The sequence below is a fragment of the Trachymyrmex cornetzi genome, unplaced genomic scaffold, assembly GCF_001594075.2.
Source record: "Trachymyrmex cornetzi isolate Tcor2-1 unplaced genomic scaffold, Tcor1.1 scaffold65, whole genome shotgun sequence".
NCBI lineage: Eukaryota > Metazoa > Arthropoda > Insecta > Hymenoptera > Formicidae > Trachymyrmex > Trachymyrmex cornetzi.
The window spans coordinates 748,185-762,906 of record NW_017299970.1 but is presented as its reverse complement, the minus strand read 5'-3'; the positions used below and the strand labels follow the sequence as shown (position 1 = coordinate 762,906).

Here is a 14,722-nt window from a genome sequence, read left to right as displayed (position 1 = left end):
CAATCTTATTTCTTCAATCCAAAAAATTGATTCTTTATTCACATCTAGTACGTTTCAGTTCACTTTGGAACCATCTTCAGCCAAATAAATTTAAAAAAATTTGAAATAATTTTTAAAAACTTTCTGATAAATAAATTTAAATCTACAAAAAGTAAATAAAATACAATCCGACTATGAGACAGTAAAAAGATAAAAACTCAGTGATAAAGCTTTCACAGGTATGCAAGAATTTTTCAGATTTTTGTACAATCCGGAACAATATAAAAATCTGCACTGAACCTTAAAAATTCAGGTTGATGAAATTCTACATGGTCGACGAAAAGTTAATAGAAATGACGTGAGAGGACTGACGTGAAAATGTGAAAGAGAATCAGAAAAATATTTAGACTGCATTTGCCGATAATGAGCTTACGAAACTTTTGTTGAAACAAATAATTAAAATTTTTATTACTTGACGATGGAATTGAAATTGTTTTATAAATAGGCAATTCGCACAAAAGTATGCTAAACGTACATTTAATTAAAAATGCGCAGTGTTATAAAACTATATATTTTTAACATTTCATAATATACTTAGCACAAAAATCATATAGAGATAGCTGTGGTTAGAATTTGTTCATAAATGAAATGAAAAGTTAATCTTTTTTGCTCTGTAGGGAAATAAAAATTTATATACGTAAAATTAACACAATACACTTGATGTACATAAATACGATTTAACATAGCAGATTGATGCGAGAAAATATTGCCCAACGTAGCAAATCGTTTATTTTTTACGATCCATTTGCACGTTTCACGTTATCTAAAAACCGATTCACTGAAATTTTTAAAAGGATTCCGGGTCAATTTAAACAGTTTTGAAAAATGATCGGCTATTGTTCATCGCTCGGACTACCAATCTCTCTCGTGCTTCTCTTCGCGGATTCATAACGCGTTCCTCTCTTACAATAATATCCAATATATTACCGATATTCAACATGCGAGTCGTGCCAGTGGATGGCGAAATGATTGCTTTACGAGTAGTCCCATCGTTCGTTGAAACCTTTTGAGATATGAGCAAAACATTTTCTCGCAATAAAAGATCCGTAACACAAAACGACACAAAGAACATTTGCGAGCATATTTGCGGAAATATGCAAGTACAAAGGATTCGACTTTAATGACAAGATTATCATCAACTTGACAAAACACAGACGTTCCTACTATATCTTTTCTCGTATGGGTCAATATCCGTGTATTAGCATAAGATATAATTTAGAAAAAGAAATTACACATAGCGACACGATAACACAAAAAGGAAAGGAAGTTGGAATTATTGAGTCTGGTAGCAAACCTTAGATGTAAATATATTACATGTGTATTTATCTTTCTCCGTAATATAATTACTTATTTTGTTATACATTCTTAATATATATTTTAAAATCAATAGGTCCAATAAAATTCGAAAAATATGTTTTTCTTTCTTTTTCCATTTACTTTTGTATCAAATAAAGAAAATATTTATTTTTTAATATCGATACAAAACTCATTTTAAAGTTCTAAAAATTCTAATTTACTTTTTTTTTCTGAAGTGTTTTAAAGATATTATTTCACTTCAAATCTGTTTTTAGCGACTCAAGTAGGTATGTCAAATACTTCGACAAACGAAACTTAAGATTAAACATCATAAAAAGTGAGTAATAATTGATCCATTAATTGATTAATGACAATACGTAATAAATCATAAAGAAGGTACACAAATAGATAAATAGATAAGCTAGATAGAGACTGAGAGAGAGAGAGAGACACACACATCTCTTCTTTTAATTTTATTATCAAATCTGTCAAAATGCAATTTAATAAAACAAAATTTATAAAGGTACGGTCACTCTATTTTGTTAATAATTTTATCATTGTATACAGCTGCTTCAAACTCGCTGTCAATCCGAAGCTTTTCTTTTCAATATTGTTCGTTCCGCAAAACATGTATTGTTATATATAATGTATTTATTTATTTCATGAACACGCCAAATTTAGAAGCAGATTATAATAAAAGTAAAAAGAAATTATGTTATTCTCTAATATTATTGAACGACTCCATATAAAATTCAATTATTGCATAAAAATTTTAAACCAATAAATTTATAATTACGTTAAAACTTTTATAGAAATAAATATTATTACATCTTGTTGCAATATTTGCATAAATTACACAAAAATGTCGTGTGATATGAAAAATTAAACATTTTCGATATTTTTTATTTAGGTATATTATGCCTTATGTATAATTGAAAATAATATTATACATATGTTTTTTGTTAATTCCAATAAATTTTCTTAAATCCATTCAGCTTAACAGAGAGGCGATGCTGATAGAAAAATCAAGTGACATCACTTAATATTTTGTACTGATATCTATATTTAGCATCTATTATATTTGAATGTATGTTATAAGTTTATAAATTTGTAAGTATAATGCGCGTCAAAATTATAAAATAAATTCTAATAACATTTTGCTCTAGAAAATTTAAACGCAATATATTTTTTAATATTTTCTTATACAATTGCGTATCATGTTAATAAAATGGAAATATATAAAACGTATTTTTAAAAATTATATAAATTCTATATTATAATCATATATATATTCCAATTTTGAATAATAAATTTTGAAAAAAAAACAAATCGATCCTGCCAGGATTCGAACCTGGAATCTTCTGATCCGTAGTCAGACGCGTTATCCGTTGCGCCACAGGACCATTGAGGCTTAGTATTGAATGTGCACAGTTTTCTGTGTTATCTAAATATCTCTACTTCAAATAGAAATATTTATAAAACTAAATCAAATATGTTGTGCGTTTTTTTTTTATACAGGAAATAATTTTCTTGGAATATTCTATAAAATATTCAATAAATTCAAAAGTTAATATCACTGAAAATTTTATAATATTTAGTTATTATATTTGAATATTATATTATCTATAATTAAAAGAGAAATATAATTGACGAATTTAACTTAAAAATTATTTAGATGATTCACAGTAATGCATCGCAATCTTAAACAGGTTTATAAGATGCTTTCTCAACAAATCCGGTATGGTCTAGTGGCTAGGATACCTGGCTTTCACCCAGGAGGCTCGGGTTCGATTCCCGGTACCGGAATCTTTTTTTTCCAAAAATTTTATTCAAAATGAAAATTTTAATTAAATATATAGATAATATTAACATCTGGAAATTTTGCAAGAATTATGTTTTTACAATTAATATATTAGTCAATATATGCGCGCGTATGTAAGATTCTGTGCACGATCAATAAATACCATCACGATCGCGAAGAAGAGTAAATAAGACGCGGCTATTGCTTTTCTCAGCGAAAAAACTTTTTCCTATTACAAAAGCCACGTCTACTATTCTCCAAGTCTGTCCCAAAACGGTCCCATTAACGCCTCGCCAAACAAGCCGCGTCGAGCTGGAAAAAGTTACTCAATTAGAGTTCTGGGTCGTTCCGAAACTTGCTCCATACTCAACCGAAACTCAAATTCTTCCTTCTCCTCATGCACTGCTTTTTGCGCAACCACAAGCACGTACTTCTTCCGAAGTTCAGGGCACCGTGACCACCGTTGGTCAAACTTTTTTCGGTTTTATAAGTCGTGCACGTAGCCGCGATACAATAAAAAAAAATATATAAATGCAGAAAAAATAAAAAAAGATTCCCAAGATACAATCCCACTTCTCTCTCTATTAAGCAATGGAAATATAGTTAATTAGTTTATTAATTAGAAGATTTAACAATATTTCATTAAAATTTAATTTTTTTATTTTTTGACGTATCAAAATATTATTAATTAAAAAACTTATTTTATAATTCTAAAATAATTTTCGACAAAAAAAATTTTGGCCCATGAGGGGATCGAACCCGCGACCTTCGCGTTATTAGCACGACGCTCTAACCAACTGAGCTAATGGGCCAACTTACCTAAGACGTTATCTTAATGGTTCTTAACAGTTCTTTCAGTTTCTTATGTACTTTTACATATATACCTTATATATTTTTATGTGTAGATTTTCTTAATATAAATAATTTTTAATATAATTATTTTCGCTAAGATACAGTTCATTTTAAATTACTTTATTTTTAAGAACAATCAATTCCAATTAAATTTTTTTTTAATTAAATATCAATCATTCAAGTCAATTTTTTAATTAAATGGCAAATCAAATAAAATCAAGATAATTAAAAGAAATATATAAATAATATATAAAAATAGTATACAATTCACAGATTATAAAATATTTACGTAGCATTATAATTTTGATATTTCTCTAACAGTAAAATTAAACTTATTTTCATCTTATTTAAATAATTTATTTAAATATTTTTAATTTATTACGCTAATTTTATTAAAACAATCCAGTGTAAGAAATATTTGTTAAATATTAATGTTTGTTAAATACCAATTAATCATCTATTCTAAAAGGAGACCGGTATGTATTCGAGAAAAACAAGAGAGAAAGAGAGAGAGAGAGAGAGAGAGAGAGAGAGAGAGAGAGAAAAGCAAGGTAAGATGTAAATATTATATCAAATGTAATGCACAATAACAATCATTACGTTATTAAACTAATAACAATCGATATGGAAATATTGTGCAATAATATATATTGAAAAAAAAAAGCCTAAAAATAAATATATTTGTGAGAAATATATTTATTTCACTGAAATAAATATTTATTTAAATAAGGATGAAATAAAATTTTATTCCTAGCAAATAAGTCATCTATTTTATTTTTTTGCAATTAATGAGATATATTTCACAGAAATAAGATATATTTCACAGAAATGTACACTTCGTCATCACAATCAAATTTCGTAAATAACATTTGCTTCGCAATATTTCGACATTTTTCTTTCAATATAACAAGCATCATTGGACGCTGCCAGATAAAGAAATGGCAAATATTTATCGAAAATCGAAAGAATTTTATTTAAAAGAATAATATTGGCTGGACAATGGAAAAATATGAAAAACATTTGAATCATTGTATCAATTATGCAAGGATTGTTTTTAGGTATTTAAAACTGAATATTTTTTTTAAATAAAGCAATTATTTAGCGTAATATTTTTTAATAATAAAAAGGAGGAATCATTAAATTAGTATTACAATATCTACATACCACTAAAGCATTAAAAAAGATACGTTAATTTCATTCTATTGACCCCTTGGATATTTTACAGTACTAGTTGTGCGTATACCCTTATCTTTTTCTATGATATTTTGGCTCTCCAGCGATACCAAATTTACAGAGTAACGTTGGCACGACTGATAACTGCTCAGCTTTTTGCTGTCTTGTACAACCCTAATAATTCTACGGCTCTCTCTTTCTCTTCCTCTTGCAAAAAATATCGTCATGGAGTAAGTCTACAGGCTATCATAAAGTATTAAGCCACTGCAGGTGTCCTGCATGACCCTACCACAGCGTCAGCAAACTTTCCTTTCTTTTACCTTCATACCTGCACCCAGCAATCTGCTACCATCTGGCAGAGCTTCAGAAAGAAGGAAGAGTAACGTATATGAACTTTAACAGCTACGGTCAGTAAAGAAACATAGATGTAGACATGGATTATTGGTAGACTAATAGCATTCAAAATTCAGTAAAATTATTAGCTAATCAAATATCCTACATACATAAAAATCTTTCTTTGAATTATATTTGTAGTTTTGTCATTAATAGAATTACTTAAGAATTCGTATATCTTCATAAAAATTATTCTCTTTTTAGAGATAGTAGTAAGATTCGATTTAAATTCTCATAAAATTATTATGTATAAATAAAATTTGATCCAGATACGTGACAGTGTATATTTTTTTCATACCAGGTATACTTTTTGTAAAGTTTTTATACTTATATGTAGCTACATTAAGAGGATTACAGAATTAACATAACAATAAGTAGATATATAAAATTTTTTAATTAACGGATATAAATTAAATAAATAAGTATAATAAAATGAAGTAATAAAATTCCGGATAAAAATATACTTTTTCGTCCAAATGCTTATGTCAACACGCGTTAACAATATAAAGTGCCGGATACAAACAGTTTAATAACATTTCAAACGAAGTATCCCAGTTGCAATGAAAAAAATACGCGTCACTGTCGCAAAGTTCAAACGAAGTATTTTCATTTGCGTGAGTAAATCGCCATAAAATGGTCAGGCAAAAGCGATCGGACAAACTGACCATGTTTGCCATCGACTCGATGCTCGCAGCATGTCCCAGTTACATCGTAAAACTGTCGTTTTTTGGCTCAATCTCGACTAGCCGAGACTAAATTGAAGCCCGTCGCATATCTCGATTTAACTTATACACATACACGCACATACATATATACGTTATATGTATGTGTGTGTGTATATATATATACATATATACATATATATATATGTATGACTGATTCCGCAGGGAATGAAATCGGACTCAACTGACGTGAAATGAAAAAAAAAAAAGAAAAAAACATGTTCAAACTATTATCTTTACGAAAATACGCTAAAATTGGCAAGTATATTTATTGTTATTTTCTTTTTAAAGCAAAAAATTACAGCTTTAATTGGCCTCACTTTAATCCTATTCATGTTATGCATTACTATATTATTTTAATATTAAAATGACTATTTAAAATAAAATCTGTAACAATAAATCAAGTATAGAACACACAAATCGCATATTATTTTTAGCTAAATTAAATGTTAAATGTACGGCGTATATAATTGTAAATTCGTTTTAGGAAAAGAGCGAAGAGTACGAGTAAAAAGCATGAGATAATTAACGGTGGTACCTGTCCTCTACCACCGCATTTCGTATATAGCTTGGCCAAGCGACGCGACGGGTCGATTGGGATTGTCGAGAAGATGAAGGGAATCGAAGAGTGCAGACCTCAACGGTCTCCGAACAATCAGCGACAAATGCCGCTACTTGGGTGGCAACCTTCTACCTTGCTCTTCTCCACCTTCGTCTACCATGATTCTCAGCTGTGAAATCCATTCCTGGAATCGCGACACGAATTTCTGACTATACAAAAAAAAGTCCCTGCATCTTCGTGCGACTTTCGCAAAAGACATTGATGAAAATGTCACCATTAAAATTCATACGAAATTCACTGTCCCGATATTGAATAAAAACTGAGTTTTAGATAATATCATACAGAGAGAGAGAGATTAAATCGTTCGATGAGAAGTGATTACGCAGAAATGGTGCAAGTATTATCATTTCACTATACATTAAAGTCATCATTGAATAAAAAATTGCCGGAAGAGCACAATTTTTTCGATCGCAAAAAGTAATTATTCACAGACCGCGAGTTTCCACAGTGCGGAACAAATTTTTCTCGCGCTAGCTGAATTATAACGCATGCAACGCGTAGTCCATTTTAGCAAGATGTAAACTAGACGGGTGTAATTAATTAATTAAGGAGATTATTAATATCAATTAGAGAGATGTACCGAGAATTCGTAGTTCCGAGATATCCCGTCCCAGAGGTACTTTGCATTATTTTTACGAGATTCTGACAGGGGACACTTAAGATCGCTGTTTTATCGAACACGATAATTGATGAAGTACGTAATATCATAAGACAACGTGTAATTATCTCTTTAATAAGACGGCAATAGTACAATTTGCTGTAATGTATGTATAAAATTCAATTTTATGACGGCGCGTTTTTTTTTAGAATTATAGTAAACGTAGAAATCATTAAACAGAGATAGATCATAAGCATTAATCGCGTATAATCGTTTTTATATTTGTTAAATCCATTTATGATACTTTTTAAAAATCTATATACTTTATTATGAAAATAAATTCGTCCGAAACAGTATCATCCAATTTTAGCATCTAATTTATATTTATTTATACAGAAATAGCGCATATATTGAGAATAAATTATACTACACTTTTATGGAGATATATTGATTACCTTTTATCGCCGCTTAACAATATTAAATATAAATATTTGAAAGTTAAATATCGTTTGTTCAATAATTGATACCAGCTACATATAGAAAAGTAATTATGTATCTACAATTGACAGGCTATTATGTCAAGGTTTCCTGTAAGTGCAGCATAAACAAGATAGATTTAGCAAAAAATGTTATTACATTTCTTAATAGCTAAATAATTCACATCGGCTGAACGGTATCATAAGACACAATTACATTCGACACGAAGTATTAAGCAAAAAATGTTATCACATTTCTTGATAGCTAAAAAACTCACATCAGTTGATAAGTGATAACGAAATTACATTCGACACGAGGCTTGTCGAGCCATGTTATCGCTGGAAGCGACTGTAATTAAGGCGAATTTACGATGTGTCCTCTCACAACCTGAGGCTCTCAAAAGAGCATGGCAACGTGCACCGACTGATTTCACAGCGCACTTGCGTGCAACAGAGGCGTATTTCAAAAAACGGCGTCTATCATGTGACCTTAAATTTATCCTCGATTACGTCTTATTACGGATAAGCACGACCGACCGGGTACCTTCCCAGTTAGAGACGACGTCTCGTCGAGACATTTTCCACTCCCGACAGAATTCTTATGGGTGCAATTATGTTTTCCTCGATGTTTCGGTCCCTTCTGCCTCCTGCGGTGCCTATTACTGACGAGAGTCATTAGATGCGCGTCAGATGATCCGCAACAACACTCATTATTATTCACGGCCGACACGAAGGCCGACGTTCGCAATGTGATAATGGTGATTATGAAGATTCATGGTGTATACGAAAGCGGAAGATTTATTTTGTTGACGTTTCGATGATTAACAGTATGTCTAAGGCTTATCGCGTATTCTTTCAAGCAAAATATTTATGATATATTAGAAATGAAATTATTCTCTTCGATGAAAAATTTTTTATTGTCATATTATATGAAAAAAAATTAGTCCTTTGCGCAGTTAGAAAATTTGTGTTAAATTTTACACATTTTACGTGTCCCAAATAGTTCATACAAATTTTTATGTTAATTTAACAAAAGATAAATATGTTAGCAAGTAATATACATTATGTAAAAAATTAATAAAAACGATTAACTGATACAATTCATAAACAAATTATGAAAGCATATTTCTTCAGTGAAACATTTATAACATGTTAAATTAACACGTTACAGTAAATTTAATATTTATATTTGTTAAACACATTTATCTTCATTTATTTTAAAAAAAATTCAAGTTTTAAAATAAATTATGTTTATATATGTTATATGTCCATTTATTCATAAATTATATTATTTTACTTAACTTTAAGACATGTTGAATATTAATTCAACTCAAAATATTCAAATAACACAATCACGTTAAATTAACACTTAAATATATTAAAAATTCGACATAAAAATTTTAACAAGGATCAGTTTCAACACAAACACAAAATGTTTTTTTACGTCAATAGTTACTATTTTCTATCTTTTCTCAACTTTGAATCAGCACAGAACCGATAGATAATTTATCAAATAAAATCGATCTGCATCGGGGGGTAATATACGATCGAAATGTGCGTGCTTAGTTAATTGCGCGAAATTCATCGTGAAAGGAAGAGTAAAAGGTGCGGAAAGGAGACAAAGCAAGGGATGCACTACGTGCGATTACACCTATTTGATATGCCGCGACACTCAAAACTCGTACATCACACTTAACCGTTGAATATGGAACAGTCAGTCCCGGCAACGGGCGCATCCAGCATGCATATGTAGACCGCAATTATGGCCGTTAACTATCGTCGGCACGCACGCCGAGCACGAATTTTCTATTTCGCCATGGAGCCTCTCATTTTTTTCCCTTCAAATACTCGCTAGCATCGTGGAAGAGGCTTCCTCTTTTGCTATTTCGAGACAGCTATAAATAATATAAAGCACATTTTACAAAATGTACATATTAAAGTAAATTTTTCAAGTTTTCTGTTAACTATCTTTCAAATTTTTTGCATTTTTATAAAATAGAACCAGACAAAGAAAGAATATCATTTACCAGTTAGCTTTAAAAATCTTTCTTCAAACTTGTGTTAAAACATATCTAAATTTATATATATATATATATAAATGATCTATTTGGCTTTGGAGGACCATGTTGTTTCCTACAGTACCTGTAAGAAATGTTTCAGTGATTTAAGAGTGGAAATTTCGACTTTCATGATGAAAAACGTCCAGGACAGCCAAAGAAAGTCAACAATGACTTTTTTCCGAAGTGGACAGCTCTCCAAAAGATGACGCAAATGTGTGGAAAGCGAGGGAGATTACTTCGAAGATTAGGTAACTCACTCACTCTCTCTCTCTCTCTCTCTCTCTCTCTCTCTTTAGTATATAAAGAGATTCACTCTGTGATCATTTAAATATATAATATATACAATAGTAAAAAAAAAAGATCACGTCAATTATCTTAATTAAGACAATCTTATACATTGCGTATATCTCAGCACGGCGGCAGATAAACGTACAAAAAACCCCAACATTTCCAGGCTCTCTCTTTTTCGCACAGATCGTCTTCAACCTTTATTTCGTCTCGAGACTCTGTGGACGATGCAGGTGCAGTTCGTAAAAAAAGGAAACAGGTTCGTACACCGTCAGTACCACCGTCGATGAAAAAAAGAAAAGAGAGAAAAAGGAAGAAAGAACAAAAGTAAAAGAAGAGACGCACATTCGTACTCGCGATGTTTAGGACAGGACGCGATTGATGTAGTCGTGAAGAGAGAAGGGAGGGGAGAGGGAAGGGGGGTAGTTGCAGAGGGAAAGCCGGATGGAAGCAAAGAAGAATGTCCCGTCTCCGTGTCGCCGCACCCAATAACACGCGGGTAATCACGATTTAATAGCTCAATAACATCCGCCACTGTGCCCTGCCACGGACCTCGAAACAATTTATCGGTCCCGCCAGTCAATAAATTCAGTTTTTGAGTTGTATACGGGCCTGACCGGTCCCGCGAGAGCAGGCCACGAAGCGTTTAAATCTCAAAGCGGACGCATCGAATTCAGACTGGCGAATTTCAAAATAACGCATATAAATTACCGGAAGAATAAATATCAGTTTAAGTACCTCTCTCCCTTTCTTTTACGATACCAATCTTTCTGATTTCACGGTACGCTAGTAAACTCATCGTGAAACATACGTAATCACAACATATTTGTTGATATTACGAGAAATGAAAAATATATTAGTTATTAGATTATATAAAATTGCATTCTACTTCCAAGTATTTTCTCGTATAAGTTTATGCGAAAAGAATAAAAAATATAAACTTTTCATATTAACATGAACAGAATTAACAAAGAAAAGGACAAGAGATCTGTTAACTGCAAAATGTGTTTGTATTAAAAATAAAAAAAAAAATCCTCCCCGGCGGGGAATCGAACCCCGGTCTCCCGCGTGACAGGCGGGGATACTGACCACTATACTACCGAGGACTTGTTGAATTGGTTCTTCTCTTATTATAATCTTCCAATATGTCAAGATATTCCTATTTCACTATGTTCCAAATTTTGTAAAATATTTTATAAAAAATTTTTTAACGTTCTCTCAATGTAAACAAATATAAAATATTTAATGCTCTTTGAACTTAATTTTAAAAATGTTAATAAAAACAAGAAGATTAAACAAATGTCTTTCTAATATAAATATATATATATATCTATACTTATGAACTATATATTTTAATTTTAACTTAAATATAGGTACACATGTACATGTTTATATATTTCGTAGAAAAACGTCCCACTACATGATGACTATACATATAATAATGGAACGTAATGGACGTCTTGGTTAGTATACTCGCTTGTCACGCGGGAGACTAGGGTAGGCGATTCCTTTTTTGCAAGGGAAATTTTTTTTTTTATTTTTATGAATACATAGGTATCTTGCAAGCGCGCGCAACATTAATTTTTCATTATTTAATTCACTTAATTTCATTCGCAATTGTTAAATTAGTCAGAAAACGTGCAACTTTGAAATACACATTTGTACGAATTACAACCGTGTCGTTAAATTATGTACATTATTTTTTCAAAACGTGTCACGTCTATTTTGTAATTATGCAAATATCAAATCATATATAATCACAGTCGTTTAACATTGCCTAGTGGGCTTAAAAAAAATTTAATCGCTATAATTAAGATCATTTTCATACAATAAGGATGCGTTGCACACACACAACGATAGTATTTAGAATTTACAAAATTATTTCAGGATCGAAACTATTTTAAGGGTAGGTTCGGGGATAAATTTTCCAAATTCCTCAGTGAATAGAGAGAAGTGTAATGTAACATGTGTAATTTATGGTAACTCGCATAATCCGTATCTCGATGATATAGAGAATATCTAATTAAATGTATATTTCGTATTTACATTGTTTATGTTTCATTGAATCGCGATCACGTTCATTGCAATCCTCTGCAAGAAAGATGGATTAAATAACAGGTCGGATGTCGTAAGTCGCGCATTAAACGCGAATGAAACTCGTACCGCCTCGTAAAAACAAAGGCACACGATGTTCGTAAGAGCAGATTGTTAATAGTAGTTCTGGAACAGCAATAGTAGCAGAATATTGCGACGCGACGCGACCATTTCTCGTTCTCATCTTGTGTCGCGCTCGAATTTGCACGTTTATGTTGTCTAGTTACGCGCGCGAAACTGCCGGTGATATGTTTATCGGTTCGTTAGTGCAACGCTCGTTGGGGTTATAAACTACTTTGTCGCTTAACTAATGATTGTTGTGATGCCAGTTTGCGAATCTGGCAAATCCCACTTGGGAAAAGCGAAAATAAGCAACTGCTTTATCAAATTAATATATGATCATTTTCCTCTCTCTCCCTCCCTCCCTCTCTCTCTCTCTCTCTCTCTCTCTCTCTCTCTCTCTCTATAACATTTTCATGACAAAGCGTTTGTTGCACAAAATCAAAAATATAATTTTAATATAAAAATATCTGATTTATGTATTCATGTAACAGCAGACAAGCATCCGTTGAATACTAAATACCAGAGGCGATCTTGCTTCACAAATATATAACTACCTGTCTACAAAATTCTGTTTTAAAGCACCTGAATTTAAATACCCAATATATGTATATTGAAGCTAATATTTATGTATTAAAATACAGCTGATTTTTTACATAATAGATACAATTAATTTATAATCACAAAATATATATGGATATAAATAGGTAGATCTTTTAAATTCTAGTTAATATCTCGCCAAACAAAATATTGGCATAAATATCGATAATAAAACAATATTGTAAAGAATTATTTATAAGTCCATTGTACAATATGTAAAACTACCTATTTATAAATATTTATAATATATATATATAAAACATACAATTAGATGCAAAATAATGTTATTTATCAACACATAAAAATGTAATACGTAATTTAAAACGCTTCCAATAAACTGTTGATGCTTTCAGTCGATTTTTATTCAATTTCCACAATTTATGGATCGGGGAGTGAAATATCTCGCAACATATGCGAACATTTGGTTTAAAAACGCATTCGAAACGAACTATGCGGAATTTTCATGATGCAATGCGGTACACCGCGTTCGTCTATCCCGGTAAATTTACATCCCGTTATTACAGCGGTATTTCGGAGCCATATGTTTGTCGCGTCCCGCGTTTCATCATCCAATACGAGGGCTGTTTGTCTTCCCCCATGTCGACGTTAAATCTGATATTAGGACGAGCGTATGTGATCACTCGTCAATAGTCCGAGTGCAACGACAAACCTATCGATTGTCTGCAAAGTCGATTTTGTAATTTAGATCGATGCACAGGCCTGGTTGCTTTTGATGCAGCTATATTCTATCAGTAACGCATCGAAACCGAATATTTCGTCGATGGTTGAATCACAGAATGATCAATCGATGTACACCTGCATCGCGTTTGATGCTCTAAAGCGCCATTGTGAATAAAATATTCACACTCCGCGTAACGATCGTGCATTATTTTATACTCTCAGGCATTTAACAATATCGAAATTTGTTTCTTCAGAATTCTGATAATAATAGTTATGTACTTAATAAGTATTTTTTATTGAATTATTAAGAATATCTTTCAAAACACGATATATAATAGTTAAGTATAGTGCAGTATTTTGTAGTGTTTCCAAATGAAAAAATTTACACATCCATTAAAATATTTAAACACGCAATGTTTCAACAGTACAATTTTCGATTGACTATATCAATATCCAGGTTACCAATCATTTTTGAGAGCTGACATAAATCAACAATAGTGTCGATATAGGCACGAAATAGAAATACAGAATCAAACAAAAGCGATACGCAAAATATACAATAGAATTACTATTGAAATATGGCACAAAAATATATTCATCCACAAAAATATTTTTTAGAAAGGATCTTAGTTAACAATCTGAGTTAACAAAAATAATTCAAAAAGTTCTAATTAAACCTTATAGTATTTAATTAAAAAAGGATATGTAAATATATGGGGCATTCTTTCTCAAATCAGCCACCCCCCTGCGCATTTTATTTTTAAACATAAAATTTTTTTCGAAGCGTCAAAATTTCCGCCTAAACCTCAATTTTTTGATGCCGTATGGTGTTTTTTATTTCCTTCTTATGCGTGTGATCATACGTTAAAAATAATGCTCAGTGTTGCATACGAGGCCCTCGAGTACCCCCGTGACCCCAGCAACCGGCGACGAATAAGCCGCGACAATAACATCGGGTAAAGCTAAA

At 31.3% G+C, this 14,722-nt stretch overlaps 1 protein-coding gene and 4 non-coding genes across 6 annotated transcripts in view; 1 reads left to right on the top strand and 4 right to left on the bottom strand.

Moving 5' to 3' along the window:
• Positions 1–14,722, bottom strand: part of LOC108767122 (mannosyl-oligosaccharide 1,2-alpha-mannosidase IB) — a 396,105-nt gene that overhangs the window by 242,714 nt on the left and 138,669 nt on the right. The gene's annotated exons all lie outside the window — the stretch shown is intronic.
• On the bottom strand, positions 2,666–2,738 carry TRNAR-ACG (transfer RNA arginine (anticodon ACG)). Its single transcript has one exon. It is a non-coding gene; the product is annotated as a tRNA-Arg (tRNA).
• On the top strand, positions 3,070–3,141 carry TRNAE-UUC (transfer RNA glutamic acid (anticodon UUC)). Its single transcript has one exon. It is a non-coding gene; the product is annotated as a tRNA-Glu (tRNA).
• Positions 3,875–3,948, bottom strand: TRNAI-AAU (transfer RNA isoleucine (anticodon AAU)). The gene has a single exon. It is a non-coding gene; the product is annotated as a tRNA-Ile (tRNA).
• Positions 11,355–11,426, bottom strand: TRNAD-GUC (transfer RNA aspartic acid (anticodon GUC)). Its single transcript has one exon. It is a non-coding gene; the product is annotated as a tRNA-Asp (tRNA).